At 36.1% G+C, this 19,995-nt stretch overlaps 1 protein-coding gene across 2 annotated transcripts in view; it reads left to right on the forward strand.

The window, feature by feature from the left end:
• LOC111045376 (zinc finger protein OZF-like) overlaps nt 1–16,893 on the forward strand; it is a 39,792-nt gene extending 22,899 nt beyond the window's left edge. For both annotated transcript variants that reach the window (XR_005570809.1, XR_005570810.1), the window contains exon 5: nt 1,593–16,893. The gene's annotated coding sequence lies outside the window, so the exon portion shown is untranslated. The remainder of the gene's footprint in view (nt 1–1,592) is intronic.
• Nucleotides 16,894–19,995: the final 3,102 nt, after the last annotated feature.

Here is a 19,995-nt window from a genome sequence, read left to right on the forward strand (position 1 = left end):
TCTATCACAAGTTCCACAAGTGTCAGATCGCGGCTGTCCGAAGCTGAGGTTAAAATTTTCCTGAAAAACCTTGTAATACCACTGACGGGATACAGGGCAATGGTTTACATCCACCAACTCATTTCTCTCTTTGAATTCTCGGTACATAGCAGCAACTGATAAGTCCGGTGATAAGAATTTCTTGTTGGGATTATCCTGGCGACTGTAGTGGCTTTCAAGAGTAGGATAAGATGATATGTGCTCCAAAATTTTAGACTTCCACTCACTATTTTTTTTGGGTCTGGAATCACCACGCTGGTCACTCATATCAATAATCCCCTCCACTATTTTTTCAGACAGTAACTGAACACGCCGTTTTGAGATACTGAATGTTTTACAAAATGTTTTTTTGCAAACTTGAACTTCTGATTCACCCCGTAGAGGCAACATATATCTGTATGTTCGCTGTCGATGACTATCACTTGTATGCTCATAACGTCCATGCCTACGACGTTTTATAAGAGTTGGACGAATAAGACCCCTCAGAAAACTTTGTTGACCGTTGTAATCCAATTTATGAAATTTTGTGAAGAGATCGATCTTTGTTGTATGTCTTATATCGTTGCATGCAAATTTGCAGTGACAAGGATCCTGGAAAGAGAAGGAAAGAATTTGGTTAGGAAAGTGTTTTAAAGGTTATGTTATTCAACAGGTCTCTACGTAAAGTTCAGATAAGCAGGAAATTGTACTTGGAATTTTGTTTATATTTCCCCCAATACTATTATTTGTATTATAGTAGTCTACTAAATAAAAATAAATTTTCATTACCTCGGATGTTGGAGTTTTCTCAGCCATAAGAACGCCTTTCACAGAAGTATATTCCTCTCCTAAATCTCTTTTCTTTTTCCGTATATTTTTCGCCCATTGTTCAACATTTCTTCTTTTTCGAGTATTATTATTAACTTCTAAATCCATTGGAACATTAATTGATCACAAAATAACGAACTGTAAGCTTAAAATGTCTGTATGATGCCACAATGCAGAGTGCATACAAATAACAGCTTCTGGAAACTCAATACCGGCACATAAAACGTTATGGCGTTTCGTTCAAAAGTAGGGTTATCAGATGACAGGGATTTTCCGGACTTGTTCGGAATTTTAGCTCTGAGTCAGGGAAACAGGGAAACTTTGAAATTGTCAGGGATTTTAAAGAATTGAAAGAAGAAAATTGAAAAAAAAACTATATTTATTAAGGAGTTTGTTTTCAAAGAGAATAATTGAATAATATTTGATATTTTAATAATAGAATAATATAAATAATAGAATTTTTACAATTATAATGAATTATTCAATCTATTCAATCAAAATGCAAATGTAGAGCGATTGTTCTCATTAATAAATTCTCAGTGGACTAATATATGTATATTATAGTCGTATGGTCAGGGGAAAAAACATAGTAGGTACTTTCCTCACTAGAAAAGAGTCATCAAGATAAATTAAAATTATATGCTTGCCAGTTGAGTAGCTTTGTCAATAAATAAATACATAAATAAATACAATGAAAATAAAGTTACATGAAAACACGATATAAACGTTTAGATTGGCACTTCCAGGTCACTCAGCCACTGGAGAGCATCTGGACTAAGAGTGAGGAGACCTGCAGCCCCAGTTGGGAACCTGTATAGTGGGCACTCATCAGTAATATGGTGCAGCGTTTGCATTTCACCGCACTCCGCACACCGCAGTCACAAAAAAATGCTGACTCCGCTAGACCCCATTTATGCATTGTCGCTTTTACCCTACTGCAACCAGTCCTTACCCTATTTAGGCGCACCCATGTTTTCCTAGGCAGAGAGAAACCCGTCGGGAGGGCAGATACGTTGATTCTATCTCTATTCTCACCTCCCAACAGTTGACATCGCTCTTGCCATACAGTCAAGGCTTGCTAGTTACTCATTCTGCTTCTCAGCCATGGGGGTTTGCGGGATTTCAGTCTCAGAACTGGTTGAGGGTCGAGAAATTGATGAATGGGGAGAGACTGATTTCTCTCTATCTGATTCCATAATCTACTGGTAGATTTTGAGCGACGGAGATCTGGCGGTTCTATGTGCGAGAGTACAGGTAGCCAATGTTGAGGTGTGGCCGGCAGTGATCCAGAAACTTTACGCATAGTCTTATTTAGCTCAACATCTATTAACTTGGTATGGCAGCTCTCATGCCAGACTGGTGCGCAGTACTCTGCAACACTATAGACTAATGCCAGAGCTGATTGTAGCAGGACACCAGCTCCTGATCCCAGGTAGTACTTGCGAGTTTGCTGATAAAATTATTGCGAGTTTGTATCTTATTTCTCACCATCTCGAGGTGCTTTCGGTATGTGAGGCTGCGGTCTAGTTTTACGCCCAGATATTTTGGGCCTCTTCATTTTTCAATTTTGTCTTTCCAAGGAATACACTCATTGGCTTGTTAGCTTGTGCGTTTGTCAAGTGGAAAGTACTACACACTGTCTTGTTGGGGTTAGCTTTCAAGCACCACTTACCCAAATAGGTATTTATTTTGGACAGATCTGGATTTAAAATTTCTTCAAGTTCCTGAAGAAAGCCTCATAAAAGTGGACTAATTATTCAATCTGAGTCAGACAGGCCACCAGACTTGTACTTTTCATTGCTAGATACTGCTTTTAACAACTTATGTTCTTTCATCACAATTGTATGGAACTCTGCACATGATGTCTTCATAAAATTGAATTGTATCAACAGTAGAGCCTTGACAGAAGCTACAGACAGTCTATTCCTCTCCTTTGTCCACTGAGAATTCATTAATGAGAACACTTGCTCTGCATTTTTTTTCAGTTCCATCACCCTCTCACAAGTTAGAGATTTTAAAATAATCTCACATTGCTCAACAGGCACTATTTCACTATTTTTCTGTCTCAAAAAAGAATTCAAAGCTGAAATTTTATCAAAAAGTTTGACATCATCTACATTTACTGCACAACCGTTCAAAAACTGAAGGGAAGGAGCCACTTTTTCATAATCAACAACACCTTTCAGTATCATCCAGTCAAAAATCTTGAATTCATCTAATGGCTTCAACCACTTATTTAAGTAGTCAAGGCAAGTGATATATGCATCTTTCACATCATTCATGGATGATTCTTTTACATCTTCAGTGCAATTCAACAGCAATTCTCGCACTTTTAAGGGAACAAATGTAGCCGCTTCTCTTGCTTTCAATGTTTCACAGGTCGAATTCAATATTTCCACAATATCCATAACAGAGTTATTTTCTCTTTCTATTTTCGCAATTTGTGGCTGAAAGATCGACATCAGAGAATGAACAAAAAATAAATAACTTTCTGCCTGTTCATTTTCAAAAAAAGCTTTAATTATTTTTGGAACTTGAGGAGTTGTCAAAAAGTATTCTTTTAGAGGCAAATACATTTTCAAAATTCTTTCAATTGTTGGGAAAAGACTCAGCCACCTCGTTTTACTGTGATAAAGTAACTTCTGGTAATTAATATCAATGTATTCACAAATAGATTTTAAGACTTCAGTGTACACGGTATATACTGAGAAGAAATTGAAGAGCTTCATCACCAATGACTCTATATCAATTTGTAGAACATCTGTACCATGTTTAATGCAATTATGCAAAATATGCACTGGGCAACCTACTCCCACAATTTCCTTACCAAGTTTATCCTTAAGAATTGTCAACACATTCTTCCCTGCTTGCCTGTTGATCCCTCCAAAATTTACATTGGCATTATCTGCTGTTAGATACATTTTTCAGTCAAGTCAAACTTTTGCAAGGTCTTCATAATTATGTCAGAAATTGTTTCTACTGTCTCATTTTGCGTCTGAATGACATCCAATAACTTTAATTGCATCCCTCCTTGAGAATCGAAAAATTGGATTATAACTGGAAATATTTTTTCTGATCCATGATTACTGGCATCTGTTGATACGCCAACATATTATGTTATGCTTTGTAACGAAGACTTTATATCTTCTATTATCCATGTAGCTATTGTACCATTTATTATAGCTTCTGTTTTAGTTCTCTGACAAGTAATATCTCTAGCAATGTTAGAATCAGAAAAAAATACCTTCATCAAACGCCCAGTACAGTCCATGGAGTTGTAAGTCTGGTGATGCTTGACTGTGTGAAATGTAAGTGTAGCCTCAGCAGCTGCTTCCTTCATTTTGCTATGAGATGATGCCGTTTGGAAAATTTTGTCTATTTTGTGAGTTTCCTTCACCACTAACAGTTGTTTTTTATGTTTGTTGCTTTTTATATGAGCCTCAATATCAGAAGCACCTTTGAATTTTATAGAGATGTAGCTATCACACACCATACACAAAACTTCTGACAGCTCTCTTCCCTGTTTCATAGAAGGATACCTTTGACATAAAATGTCTGTAAATGTACAATAACGTTTGCTACTGGACGCCATCTCACTTTTTTCGATTTCGTTGCACTGTGTTCTCGTTATAGTATTATAATCATATTATATATACACACTATCATATAATAACGTAGTAGTTCAAATCTCCACCTGTAATAGTAAACTAGCTGTAATGCCTAGTTTATACGATGCCAATTGGCGATACAGTTGTCTTGTGACAATTGTTTTCTAAAATTTACAGCTGATGTAAATTATCTATTAAATCTTTTGAATTTAAAACAAGGCTACAGTAACATTATTATCAAGGCTACAGTAACCATAATTATAAGAGTCACTGTGATCCAGGCATGGCTTATGGTAATGGAAACTCTAATAGACAATATAAGCTGTTTGAACCCGGCATCAGTTGTCTCATGACAATTGTCTCGCCAATTGGCATCAAATAAACTAGGCATAAATGTACCAATAACTCCACAAAACTGGCAAACAGCAACTAAACAGGAATCACTGCAATTACTATCACGCTTCATGCATAGAAACATTCATCACTACAGTACAAATGGCACTGTCAGTAGTCATTATGCAGATCATGGGGCAGCCATGGGCAGATCAAACCGGTTTTAAAGGAGGGGGCGACACCCCCCCCCTAAAATGTCTGAAATTGACACCCCCCCTACCCGGCTACACCCCCCCCCCACATCCCACACAATGTCCGGAAATTTATTGAAATGTCAGGGATTTTGTCAGGAAAAATGATTTTTTGATCTGGTAACCCTATTCAAAAGTCAGCATGGCACTTCAAACATTATGGCGTTGCAACAGAGTTAGATTACTTTTTTACCCACTAGGAGTGCTAGTATCGCCTCAATTCAAACATATGATGTGAAGAATGGTAATTACAACGTTTTGGTGTGTCTAACTCAATTTCTGAAAAAATGGCACTTACAGCGTTTTGGAATGGAACCATTCAAATGTTTTTGTGAAGTCAGGTAGCTGTAAAATTGGATTGTTTTGTAATAGAAGTTTTAATGTTTCAAATGACTTTTGATATTCTGGATTGTTTGGATTGATTTTAACATCTTTTTTCAAGGCATGTGTGAGAGGTTTTGCAATCTTAGCATAATCTTTTATCATTTTTCGATAATAGCCTGTCAATCCTAGAAATTGCTTAATTTATTTTTCAGCTTTTGGGATTGGAAAGTTCTTAATAGCTTCTAGCTTTGAAGGATTGGGTTGAATTCCACGTTCGGATATGATATGTCCTAAGTACAGTAATTCTTGTTTAAAAAACTCTGTTTTGTCCAGTTGGATTTTTAGATTATGATCTCTAAGTTGTTTGAAAACTGATTTTAGATGTTTCAAGTGTTCCTCGAGATTATTGAAAAACACAATTATGTCGTCCATGTAGACTAACACATTGGGCGTTCTGGAAAACAAATGTTCATTGCACGTTGGAAAATAGCTGGAGCGTTCTATAATCCAAACGGCATTCTCAAAAATTCATAATGTCCATTCTCAGTTGAAAAGGCAGTTTTTGGAATTGATTCCTTTTCCATTTCAATTTGATGGAATCCAGAAGTGAGATCTATCGCTGAAAAATAGGTAGCCCTACCAATTTTTCCAAATAAGTCCTCAATATTTGGGAGGGGATATTTGTCTTCAATTGTTTTATCATTAATCTTCCTGTAATCTAAAATGACACGTATTTTACGTTTACCAGAGGTGTCTGGTTTTTTTGGGCACTACCCAAATTGTTATATGGGGAGTTGGAATGTTGAATTATTTTATTCTGAAGAAGTTTGTCAATTTCTAATTCAACGTCCTCCCTGAACACTTGAGGGTATCTATAATTTCTAGAATATACAGGGATTTCGTCAGTAGTGTTGATTTTGAATTTCAACAGATTAGTACTACTTGTCAATTCATCATGTTCACGTTTGATGATTTCAGGAAAATTCCATATTAGATTTATAATATGTTTCCGCTCTTCGACATTCATATGGTCCGTCCGAAGAAGTTTGGGAATTTCTCTTATAATATTCGATTTGTTTGATACATCTGAGTTATCAATTTCATCATTGTCAAAAATAGTTTCTAATTCTTCTATCTCCATTGGCTCGGGGCTTATGGTCATGAGCTCATTGGAATACACTATGCACTTACATCTATTTTCTTCTATACTAACAATACTTTCTTCAACGTAATAACTTTCATGAGAACTGGTTTAAGTAGTCCTGTCTTGAGATTAGGAATCGACCCAACTGGTACAGTAACAACATTAAATCCTGGTTTCAAGTGAATTTGTTCATTAGAGTTAATTACTGATAACAACAGTTTCGAAATAGTACGATAATCTAACGTGTTGTTTGTATAATTTACATTGGCTTTGAGTTCTTTCAAAGTGTCATGACCTAATAAGATATTGTATCTTGTTGAAAAGTCATACACGTACATTTTGATTTGTGAACTTCCTGGAAACACAGTATTTGAGTTCATAAAAATTTATCCATTTCCACCACTTTCACCGGCTGGTGTTTTTACTATGAACTTTTCTTTATATCTGGTCACATTGGGTGGTATGATAGAGGGGTTCACATAGTTCTTTGACGACAAAATATGGGAGCGACTTATTTATGATATTCAATTCAATTTTTTTGGGGGTGTTTCCGCTGAGTATGTTGGGCCTACCCCTAAAAAATGAGCCTGCATTTTGTTGAATGCTTCAGTAAGTGAAGTTATCTGGTGTTGCATGCTTTGGATTTCGTTTCCGAAAGGATGAGATGAGTTGTCTGTCAAGTCATTGTGCATGTTTTGGATTCTGTTTCCAAAAAGATTAGATGAGTTATCTGTCAAGTCATCTTGCAAATGATGCACTTCAAATGGAGATTTTGAGTTCAGTTTGAAACGATTAGAAGGATTTGTTTGAACTATGTGCATGCTGACAGTGTTTTGTGAATCTTACTATTATGTGGTTGTCTGTATTGAGGATTGTTTTGCACAGGCCTCGATTGGTAAGGGAATTTAGCAAATTGATTTTGAGGAAAATTTTGTTGAATGTTTGTGTTCTGGGGGAATGTTTGCTGTGATCCATTATTCTGTTGGAAGAAATTCGGTACTCGAGGTTGCAAGAAGTTGTTAGAAAATGCTCTGTTGCTTGCTTGATAAGCATGAGTGAATGTGTTTGATCGCATTGGCATTTGATTAAAAGCTCTTGAATCAATTTTATTGATAGTACTGATAGTTGATTTGAAGTTCAAGCTCCTTAGAACAATACTACAGTCATTAATAATCTTATGTCTAGCATTGTCAAGATCGTGAATTTGGAGGATTTGCAAATGAGAGCCCAAAGTTGGGTGTACTCCATGAATCAATGTACAGGTGAGAGTTGCGTTCAACTGCTGCATTAGATTTGTCAAAAGTTCACCTTGGATACCATCTAGTTTATATTTAGTCAACACAGTTGTGCGTTTTTCATTCAGGAGATTAATGAATTCGATCAGGTGTTCATTGGAATAGGATCTCATGAAAGTAATTTCTGCAATTAGGTCTGGACCTGTTGTCAGCGAAATTTGTTTTTAGAGCAGCTATCAGCTCTGTTACAGTTGTACAATTGTTATTAAAAACAACTGATTCTGCGGGTCCTGAAAGACGGCTTACGGCTGCCCTGAAAAGGAGCCAGTGATTTTCTGATTTTTCGACAATGTTTTCACTGCAATAGGACACCAATAATTCATTACAAGTACTAATAAAATGTGGTAGCTTATAGCAAGTACCATCATAATGGGGTATGAATTTAAGAATGTCATGAGGAATTTGTTTCGAGATATTAGGCATTGTAGGGTTTGGTTGAGGAAGAGTTATAACGAAATTACTCACAGTCGATTGAGGATGGTGGGTGATGTTCCAGTTGTCGTCGGCGTCGGTGCCGTCTTCTCCTTCAGATGATGTATGGACAGCAGGAATCCTCCTGTAGGTGGTGAGATCTCTGTCCCTCTGTAGAGTCCTCTCGTCTCCTGCGGTGGCTAGCGTGGGGTTGAGCTAACTGCTAGGCTGGATACGTTTACAGCGTGATGGTGATACCTACCTTGCGTGATGCCTTGCTACCCAGCGTGATGGTAATATTTACCTTGATGGTGGTTTTCCAGTGAGAAGTACTTGAAGTCGATTTCGTTTTTGTAGTTTGAGTTGATTTACACTTATTAACACTGGTGAAAGTTAAGTACTTGTTGAAGAAATTTTTGAAAGTTTGAGTTTACTCTGATAACACTTGACTTTGTTTTGTTGGAGAATAATTGTCTAGTTGAGTGGTAGATTTTGGATTTTGAAGTCGAGTCACTTTCACTATGAGTTCCTCATTGGAGAAAAATATATGGGTTGGTTCACGGATGAAGATGTGAAACTCAAAGTTTTTTCGTTGCACAAGATAAAAAGTCTTGTATCTGAGTTTAATGAACGTGGATGGATACAACGATAAAACTTTCTGCGACATAAGTTCGGGCGCCAGTTAAGTGATTGGATGACACAACTGAGTTTTTAAAAATTGAAACTTTATTAACACTACAACTACAGAAAATACCAAATTAAAGATTCGGGAGCTGAGTGCTCTTGTCAAGTGATTGAGTAGAACTAACTGAAAATAATCAATTGAGACATAAAGAAGACAATGCATAGTCAGCTATATTCTATAACAATAGGGTTGTAATACTACTACTATAGATATTTAACTAATGACCAACGTTCACAGGAATTACTCAGTGTCTTATACCCTCCGTGTGTATGCTACCTTTTTCTCGGTCAGAGTGTATGCAGTGTCCAACAGACACAGATTTCCTATTTTCTAATTTTTAAGATATATCTCAAGTTTAAATTAATTGAGAGGGATAAGAAAAAGTATTAGAATGACTGAATAGATCATATATCATAATAGAAAAACCAAATATGATGACAAAATATGAAATATGATACTGAAAATATAATTGATAGAGTCATTTGCAAATCACTCACGATTATGCAAGCACATGATACATATTTTATGTGAACATTCAAGGCAGATTGGTTTTTCACATTCTATGCACTTGTATGCAGTATTTCGATTCTTCTTGTAAGAACAATTGCTGCACTTTTTTTCCTCTCCATTTTATCTGAAGGAACTTCTCCAGGATCCTGCTTCTGGGGTTGTTGTTCTCCATGTGCAACTTCAGAGATGAGTGATCGCAGCTCAGATCCCAATGTTGGTGGTAGGCGGTCTTCTAAATGTGGTTTTATGAGGCTGGTGGCAATTTCCTCAATGAAGTCAAATCTGTCCAAGTCTTTGGCCCTCCTGAAGCACAGATACAGGATGTGACTGTTTGTAGCAGCAATACTGAATATTCGGAAGAATATGGCCACAGGCCATCGAAGAGTTCGCTGGATTGATGAATAACTGGCACACTTCTGGTCTAAACTGTCAATGCCACCCTTTGTTTTATTGTAAAAAGTGTTTATTTCAGTTTTGTTCTCTTCATGATCCCACCCCATCTCATGATGCATTGATGAGAGAAAAATCACTGCCCTGTTATGATGTTTAGGAGGGACATAGCTAAGCAATGTAAAATCTTCTGTGAAACCATACAGACATGACCAAGGAACCCGTTTTCGATCTGGAAGGAATTCCTTGGGTACCTCCCACTTGAATTTTCTGAGAGTCCCTACAAGAGTTAGACCTCTCTCTTTCAAAGATTGAGCCAACTCAATGGAAGTAAACCAATTGTCCATGGTGATATTGCGGTTACTCCCAATAATAGGTTGTATCAGAAGAAGCAAAGCCTGTGTTGGTTTCTGGAGTGTTTTTTCTTGCTGAGTCAATCCCTCTCCATCTGCTCCTTTTCCAGCATAAATATATCCATTGTAGAAGTAGCATCACAGAGAGTCACAATTTTTATCCCATATTTTTCTGGTTTATTGGGCATGTACATGATGAACCCACAATTACCCATGTACCCAACCAACTGCTCATCAATAACTGCATACTCTCCAATGCAATACAAACTTTTTGAATTTGCTGAGAACAACTCAAAAAAATCATCAATGGGAGCAGTTTTCTTAATTTTTTTTCGTTCCTCAGTTGTACCTGGATCATCAAACTGCACATATTCCAGAAGTGTTTCAAACCTCCTAGAGGACATTATTGCACAATATACTGGGTGCTTCAAAAAAATGTATACACACTTTGAACAATCGTAGTTTTACCACTCTACAAGGCTAATGTTATATTTCTTCACCAGGTGGCAGCATAATCGTCCCTCTATGTTATATTGTTAGTTGGAATTTGTAATATCAACATGGCAGACGTACATTTGAGTTTTGAAGAACATAAGCAGGATATTAAGTGGTACTGGAAGTTTGAGAATGTAAATGAAGTTCAAAGACAGTGGAGAAGGGAGTATGATACAGAACCACCTTCAAGATTAACAATTACATGCATACGAGACAAATTCGAAGTTCATGGAACAGTGTGTGATGTGCATAAATGTCATTCAGGTCGGCCTTGAACAGCTACAAGTGATGAGTCATCAACGGCAGTCTTGGAACTGTTTCAACGGTCTCCTAACAAATCTTCAAGGCAAGGGGCACGTGAAAGTGATGTAAGTGCTAGCAGCGTGCTACACATTCTGAAGAGAGGCAAGTATCGTGTTTACATTCCAAGGCTGGTGCAACAGCTAAATGATGATGATCCAGATCGAAGGTTGCAATTTTGTGAATGGATTCAGGAGATGGTGATACGTGAACCAGGATTTATGGGTAGCATCATTTGGTCGGATGAAGCCCAATTCAAACTTAATGGAACTGTCAATAGGCACAATTGTGTTTACTGGGGTGAAGAAAATCCTCACATTACAATTGAAAAAGCTGTAAATTTTCCTGGTGTAAATGTGTGGTGCGGTTTGTCTTCAAGGGGACTCATTGGACCTTTTCGATTTGAAGGCACTGTAACCGGTATTAATTACCTAACAATGCTTGCTGATTCCATATTTCCTGCCATTCGTGCATTATACGGTAATGATGATTTTTATTTTCAACAAGATGGTGAAAAGATGGCACTATCACAGGGACGTACGAGCTTACCTGGATCAAAATTTGCCAGGCCAGTTGATAGGACGCAGGTGCCAATCGAGTTTCCAGCACGCTCTCCAGACCTTACACCACTGGATTTCTTCTTGTGGGGCACAGTAAAAGATGAGGTGTACAAACTTAAACCATGTAACCTAGACATTCTTTGGAATGAGATTCAAGCAGTGTGTAGAGAAATCTCATTGGACGTTTTGATATGATGTACAGAATCAGTGGTGACTAGTACTCAGAATTGTATTGATGCTGCAGGTCACCAATTTGAACAGTATTAACATTCGTTATTTATGTTTCATTGACATTGGACTTTCAGCTTTCTATTTTCCTGAAATTTAACTTTGTAGAACATAAATAAATTTTCTATGAAAGTTCAAAGTGTGTATACATTTTTTTGAAGCACCCGGTATAGGCCTTCCAAATAATTTTGAGGTGTATGATTTCCTTAAATTCTCATTGCTCAATTTGTAAATCATAGTGAACATCAGGTAACCAATGAAATCTTTCATCTCATTTTTGGTTGTTTCTTTGAGATTATACTTAGCTTGCTGATACTCCTTACTTGCTCGAATTATTGCGAATTTTCTACTTGTCCATAGAACCATTTCATCGATCATTTGATCTATAATGAGTAAAGACCAAATTTCTGATGGAGCATGAGTTTGTCCCAAATTACGCACCTCAGCACTCATACCTGGCAAACAATTTCCCAGCCGAATTATGTTGTGAGCAAGTGTGCGTCTTGTTCTTGGAGGCTCTACTGCAGACCATCTGAATGCAACAGGATTGACTTGTGTTGTCCTTCCAAAATAGAACTCTGGTTCCTCTGTTGCAGGAGGTTTGCCTCTCAGTGTGGGTTGTTGTTCACTTTCTCCCTCTTCTTCTTTTTCTTCTCCATCATCATAATCTACAGCCTCATCAACTGATGGTGCAAAAAGCTCAGGTGAAGGAGGATTCTCATCAGGCTCTAGAGAACAAGGAAGTGGTACAGTTGGATCATTTTCATCAATATCACTTCCATAAATTTTGTCTGGGAGATCAGATGGGGTATCTTGGAAGAGCAGCTGGTGAAGTTTTACATCAAATTCTGGGTCGTTCAAATCATGACTGCCCTTTGAAGAACCGTCCATCTTCTTATAGAGATAGAAGTCTATTCACTAATAAAAACTGAATGTCCATCCACTAAAAAGCATATTGCATACATAAATTCGTAGAACCGACCATCTGAAATCGGAAGTTTATTTACTAATGAAAATCAAAAACCTATTCACTAATAAAAACTAAATAATGTCTATCCACTAATAATTCATGTATCCAGCTTATGGTGGGTGTGTATGAAGTGTCTGTTGGACATGCATTTGATGTTGGTGAGTGTGTATGCAGTTCTATTGGACACAGATCTTTGTCACTGAACTTTTCGAACACCTTACTATATCACTGCATTGAGTCTGTCTCTCAACTGACAGCCACAATGTGTTCAGAAAGAGTGGGAGAGAAGGTACTGAGAGGAAGGGGTAAGCATCCTGAACAGTTTGGCCAACATAATCATTCGAAAATTGCTAGGTGTCTGTCAGACACTGCATACACACCGAGGGTTTAAGGCAGTGACAAAGTCATTGATACTCTCACCTGGCTGCTGCACTCAAGTGAAGAATCTGTGACTTTCCACTGTCAAGTTTTTTTGTGGGGAGGAAATTTTCTTGAAAAGTTGAACCAACTCCTCAAATTTAATTACATCTGAGTCTTTGTTGAAGGAGTTGTAAACCGCCAGCCTTGAGGTCCAATCAGGGCAAGAAACAAGGCCACTTTTTGTTTAGATGGAGCCTCATCAAGGTTTGGGCCAATTAAAAATATCTTAAATTGTTGAAGTCAGTTCGAAAAGTTATTTGCCACATTGCCGGAAAGGCTAAGAGTCGTTTTAAGGGTCTGTTTGCACCTGACACCATTTTTTAGGTTGATTGATCATTCGATTTTAGATTCATAAATAGACTTTATTGACATTGAGAATAAAATGACAATGTGACATGCCATAACCTCCAACCACCAGTCATGACGGCCCCTGGCGCCTAAACAGATGGTTCACTATTGCTAACCTATACACCTGGACTTCCAGGCTATTACCAGTTGGTTGGAATGTGTATAATGTATAGTATGTGTGTATAGTCTTTTGTTTAGTTATGGTTAGGAGCAATCCATTGCAAGCTATAATTATTAATGTTGCTTATTCCAGGGCTGCTACTATCTTGTTTTGGGTTGACTGCCAACTGTTGTGTGGCACTAGTACAGTAGTGTCATCTGCAAAGAGTATACAATTGTTTCTGCTGTTGATTTCTTTAGGAAGATCATTGATGTACACTAGGAAGAGGAGTGGTCCAAGTTTAGACCCTTGGGGTACACCTCGATTTACAGATAGGAAGTGAGGATTTATATTGAATGATGTTATCTTTTTGGTGGTCGATTGCTAAATATCATATTGCTTACGATGTGATAGATAATCCTCCAACCACAGCAGAGGTTTAGCAACTATTCCAAGGTTTTCCAATTTCCCTTTCAATGTATTCCAATGCAGGGTATCAAATGCTTCAGGAGATGATTGAAAAGGCCAGATACTAATTTTTTGCCCTATAAGTTATTTATGTTATTACACAGCTCTGATATCGTTGATGATGTGCTGTATCCCTTTCTAAACCCATGCTGGTATCCTGTTATTCGATTATTGGCTTCAAAATGCTTGATAAGTTGATTGTAGATTACACGTTCTATTATTTTTGAAGTAATTGGCAGGTTGGCAATAGGTTTGCAGTTTTTAGGGTCCGACTTGTCTCCTTTTTTAAATTTTGGAAATACAGTATCGTGGATATTTTTAGGCTGTGAGGTAGGGTTGCCTGATCGATGGAAGCATTAACAATGTCCAGTAATGGTGTTCTCATTCACAGTATCACCTTCCCTGATGAGTTGTTGCCTTGAGCTTCTTAGGTAGTTTATTCAGTTGTGTGTGTGTAATAGTTTCGAATTTACTGAGTGCTGGTGTTGTATTTGGTTGACTTGCACAATCCAGTACTGTGGCACATGCTGGTTGCACAGTAGCTGGATAAAGGTAGCATTTAGGATATTACTGACATGATAGGGATCCCTTAAAATGAGGTTGTTATATGGACTAGGGTAAGATTATCATTGTTGATTGTTAATTTCTCAACTATTTCCTCATTTATAACAATTATTTTGTTTTGTTATCTGTGCTGTATTTGCTATTTATGAAATACATTTTCGTTTTCTTTACTTCAGCATCATACAGCTTTTTGAGTGCCATATAATTGGATCTATCCTCTTGTGAGCCTGTCACAACAAGTCAGTCATATGCCTGGTTCAAGTCCTTTTTTCAGAGCCATAGTTTCTCTATCTGTAAAATTATAATATTTTGATAACAATATTTTTTGGGGTTCCCTTGCGTCTTTTGGGTGTGCCTGCTATAAACGAGATTTTTTTGGTTCAAATCAAATCATTTATTGTTAAAAAACGTTGGAAAATGTTACAACAACGTCAAGATATTAACTAAAAATATTAACATAAAAACATATAACACGCCAATCAAAATTCAACTGCGAAAAATTCATCCACCGTATAAAGACATTTCCCGATTAAAAAGTCCCTCAAATACGTCCTGTAAGATGCGATATCCATCACTCTCATGGACTCAGGTAGGCAGTTGAATAACTTTATGGACATTTGCTGCCAGCTCTGTTTATATACATAGTAACGGCAGTGTCTGACTAACTTTGTATTTGTTACAAGTGTTGTGACTATGGAAGTCAGAGTTTATTTCAAAATCTTGAATGTTTCTCCTAATGTAAAGCAAACATTCAATTACATATAAAGATGGCAATATTAAGACACCCCTTTCTATAAACAAATTCCTACATGGTGTGCGAGGGGGCTTTCTACATAAAATGCACCTCAAGGTTCAAGTCAAGGTTCCCTTGACATGGTTTCATCAATGTTCTGGCGCAACACCATAGCAAAGACTCTGTGTTTGTCTTCTGATGATTTTTGTTTAGTCACCTGCCCCCTGGGAACTTGAATCACAGACTATAAATTTTCAGCTACTACTTGGAAGTCTATAATGTTGTGCATAAGAAGAGTAATCTCTTCTTCAAATGTGATGGAGTATGCTTATTCATAGACGAGAATTTAAAGATAGTATTATTAGACATACAAATCGAGGGAAGGGTAAAAATATGATGAGAGCACTACATTCGATTCTATGGAATAAAAACTTGACCAAAAAACAATAAAAGAATTTTACTGGATTATTTTTTTTTAATATCAATTTTCATTGCTGTTCCTTTAGAATATATAATTAACAAATGTTTAACCAAAGGATACTAATTAGAAGATGCTAAAATAATACCCATACATAAAGCCGGGGATCTCTGCAATCCAAAAAACTATAGATTCATGAGTTTAATAAGCAATCTTGCTAAAATATTTGAAAAAAATAAATGTGCTTCTTAGAAAAACATGATATAATATGCAGTCATCTATTTGAATAAAATAATTCGTCATCTGAAGTAATGAAGTGGTGCCAAAAATCAAATTATTTCCTTATACACTATGGTTACAGGATCCAAAATAGCTAGAATTATAGTAGCCAACTATTGAAATATGACTAAAAAGATAAACCAGGTCCTTTTACGAGAGTTGTCTTCATTGTTAGGTCTCAAACTTTCCAATGTACTCTCGTAACTAGTTTTCTAGTAAAATGATAATTATTTGATCTATTAGCAAATTATGTTTTTTTCATATTCTCTATTCAAGTTTTATCTATGAAGTAGTTAGATTTTAAAAGGTATATAAGCGTATTTTACTGAATAAATATTGTTGATATTAGTTTTATAAGATGTTATATTGTGACTGTGATCTAGGGCAATTGAATGACGAATTCGTGCTATTAATTGTTATTTTATTCTGTAAGTATAAACTGAAGTTCTTCATTGTAAATAGAGAGATTTATTCTAGTTGAGATGGATTATTGTATTTAGATCTTATTCCTCTTTTATAAGTAAAATATAGTAAGTGTATATTAAGTGTATCATCATGTTTAATGTGATGGGACCTACTAAAATTCAAAAGTTGAAACTAGAGTTTATTACAAATGAGTTGGCTATGTATTTATCAAAGTGTATTATCCAATAACACACTACCACTTCCACAAAACTATCGAGCTGTTACTGTACCATACAGATTGATATTAATCTTCTCAAGAATTTATTATATCCATGAAATTATTATTATAGTGTATCCATGAAATACAGAAATTTAAATCGCAATAATATGGATGTAATCTCTGTGCAATATCATATTATATTATGCTTCAATTATTAAAACTGTTGGACAGAAAATCTTGGTATTTTTTTATTTGTTTGTTCACTCAAACAAATCTTATTTCATCATAAGCGTTTTATTGTTTCTTGAATTAAATTTGTAAATCTCGAAACGTCTGATTTCAAAGGAATAAACAAACAATTAAAACTTCTTTTATAATGAATTATAAATTGAGAATCTATTAAATGTAATCATTCAATTTTGCTGTTCCTTTAGAATATATAATTAACAAATGTTTAACCAAAGGATACTTAATTAGAAGATGCTAAAATAATACCCATACCTAAAGCCGGGGATCTCTACAATCCAAAAAACTATAGATTCATGAGTTTAATAAGCAATCTTGCTAAAATATTGAAAAAAAATAAATGTGCTTCTTAGAAAAACATGATATAATATGTTTTTATCAAAATATACTCACTGAGTAGAGTATGGGAGAGGAGTGAGACAGGGTTGCAGCTTGTCCCCAACATTATTCAACTGCTACCTGGAGGAAATGATTGGAAAGAGTTTGTCAGGTAAAAGGGGGGTGAAGATTGGAGGGAGAAGGATAGAATGTATCAAGTTTGCAGATGACATGGCTGTGCTGGCTGAAAATGAGCGCGCAATGAATGATATGTTAAAACATATCAATCACTGTTGTGAAGAGTATGGGATGAGAGTGAATGTGAAGAAAACAAAAAGTTTGGTGATCAGCAAGACTCCAAAGAAAGCAACAATCAACATAGGATTACATCACATTGAACAGGTGTCATCATTCAGGTACCTTGGGTGTATGATTGAAGAGGATATGCGATGTGATTTAGAAGTAATAGTGAGAATTGCAAGAGCAAAGGAGGCATTCAGCAATATAAGAAGATTGGTGAGTAGCAAAATGCAAATAGAACTGCGGAAGAAGATGGTCAAGTGTTTTGTGTGGAGCGTGGCTCTCTATGGAGCGGAAACCTGGACTCTCAGAAAGCAGGAAGAGAAGAGATTGGAGGCCTTTGAAATGTGGGTGTGGAGGAGGATGGAGAGGATCAGCTGGATGGATAAAGTGAGGAATGAGGAGGTACTGCGTAGAGTAGAAGAGGAAAGGAATATTATGGCAGTGATAAGGAGACGAAAGCTGAAGAGAATTGCACAGGACAGAGGGGAATGGAGAAGGAGGAATCATGTTTAGACCTGCCCTAGGGCAGAATACCAGTAATAATAATTCAATTTTTATCCATGATCATTGTACTTTACATTGAATCATCCTTTAAATCCATGGCTCTGAACGCAACAATTGAGGACTTTGACAATATTGTTTCGAAATCAAAGTCCTTGCAACCTCCCTGCCAACTCTATCTAACAATAATTGTTAGATATTAAATATCTAATTTCGTTTATCCTTACTATTATCAAACTAGTATTATTATAGAACTACATCATATAAAACTAACGGATGTTTCAAAAAGGACGCACATCGGAGTTTGAGGGAATATATTTTCTGTATAGGGAATATTTTGTTCCCTCAAATAACAGTTGGCACTACCGTACTCATTGTTGAACTGGCATGCACCATTTTACATTTAGGCCTCTTTCACACGGCAGAATCCTCACTCCTGAAGATCATATTTCATATTTTGCAGCTCTCCTGTGCTTTCACATGGGGATCTTACAAATAAGCCGACAGATCTAACAACTACGCCGACGTTTGCTCAAAGTATGACTCATCACTTTTTCTCAAAGTCTAACTTCCTTAAAAATATAGATAGAAGACTTCTGATTTTGGATTAGGATTCAGCGACCCCAAATTCTTAAGCGTAAGTCCCATTTTCAAAAATACCCGAAAACAAGGGAGTTATAGCTGTTTTTAATATAGCTTTCCATTATCATATGATTATATAGTAAACGTACTAAGATAATAATACTCCTGCCTCACAAAGGGACAGGCAAATGTTTCAAGAAGTTTTTGAACACCTGAGAAGTTTAAACACAAACATTTCCAATTTTTAAAAGTTCTAGTTTTCCAAAAAAATATTGAACTATGAAAAGATTAATCCAAATATGAAATCATAAATCATCTCCACTCATCACCCAATAAAATAGGAGGAAAAGGAATGTTGTACAGTAAACTTCACTGAATGTCAATTGTCATTCAACAATTTATCAGGTTCAAATCGTTGAATATCACTTTAAATTCCCAGCAATTATTGACTATTTCTTTTTAACAATCAGAAAAATCTATTATGAACATACAGTATAAACATTGTGCTGATCTGAATCGATCTATGGTAATGATAGGAATTGCAAGAATAGAAAATGTCATGCGATTCCAAGTGATGTCTGTGTATTAGAACTGTTGAGTGGATAATGCATACTGAAAAAGTCATGAATAGTTCAGACCAGCCTGGCGACTTTGATGCTTTTGAAACCGGAATCTTAGTTTATTTTTATTAAAGAATGATACGGAATAAAAACCATGTATCGTAGTACAAAGCAGTTCGATACTTTGTATCATGAGTATGATTAACATAATCATGGCTTGTCGATTTTAGTCGCTGAGCTAAATCCTCATTCCTCAGTCGTAGAACTATGGACCAAGCGCGAGCATTTGCTTATGAATTCTGTTGAATCAAACATAATGTTATTCAAGAAGTTGTGCTGAACCTGGTAGAATTCATAGGAACGGTAAAAAATCAATTTTACGAAAATCGATGTAGATGTAACTGGATTTAGAAGATCAATACGATAATGTGTTCTATCACAATTCAATGACAGAAATGTTTAAGTGAAAACGTTGGGCGCAAACCTTCTGCCATGAGGAGACAAATAAATTTATGAAAAGCTTGATAGCTTGAATAGTGATCTGATATTTGTTACACGTTTTAGTCTAAGACATAATATGTCTTAGACTAATTTCTAATGTTTCTTCAATCGGCAGGAATACTTTGGTTTTTCAAAGTTATCTTACTCCCTTATTTTGGGGTATTTTCAGAAATCAAGATAAATATCCTACCAAATTTCCTACACGAATACAGTGTAAGTTGTATTATAATAGCTACAGTACATACGTACTGTATAGTAAAGTACCTGTTCGTTTTTACTGTATAATTATATGATAATTGAAATCTTTATTAAAAACAGCCATAACT

This window comes from Nilaparvata lugens, chromosome 3 (assembly GCF_014356525.2).
Source record: "Nilaparvata lugens isolate BPH chromosome 3, ASM1435652v1, whole genome shotgun sequence".
In the NCBI taxonomy this organism is placed as follows: Eukaryota; Metazoa; Arthropoda; class Insecta; order Hemiptera; family Delphacidae; genus Nilaparvata; species Nilaparvata lugens.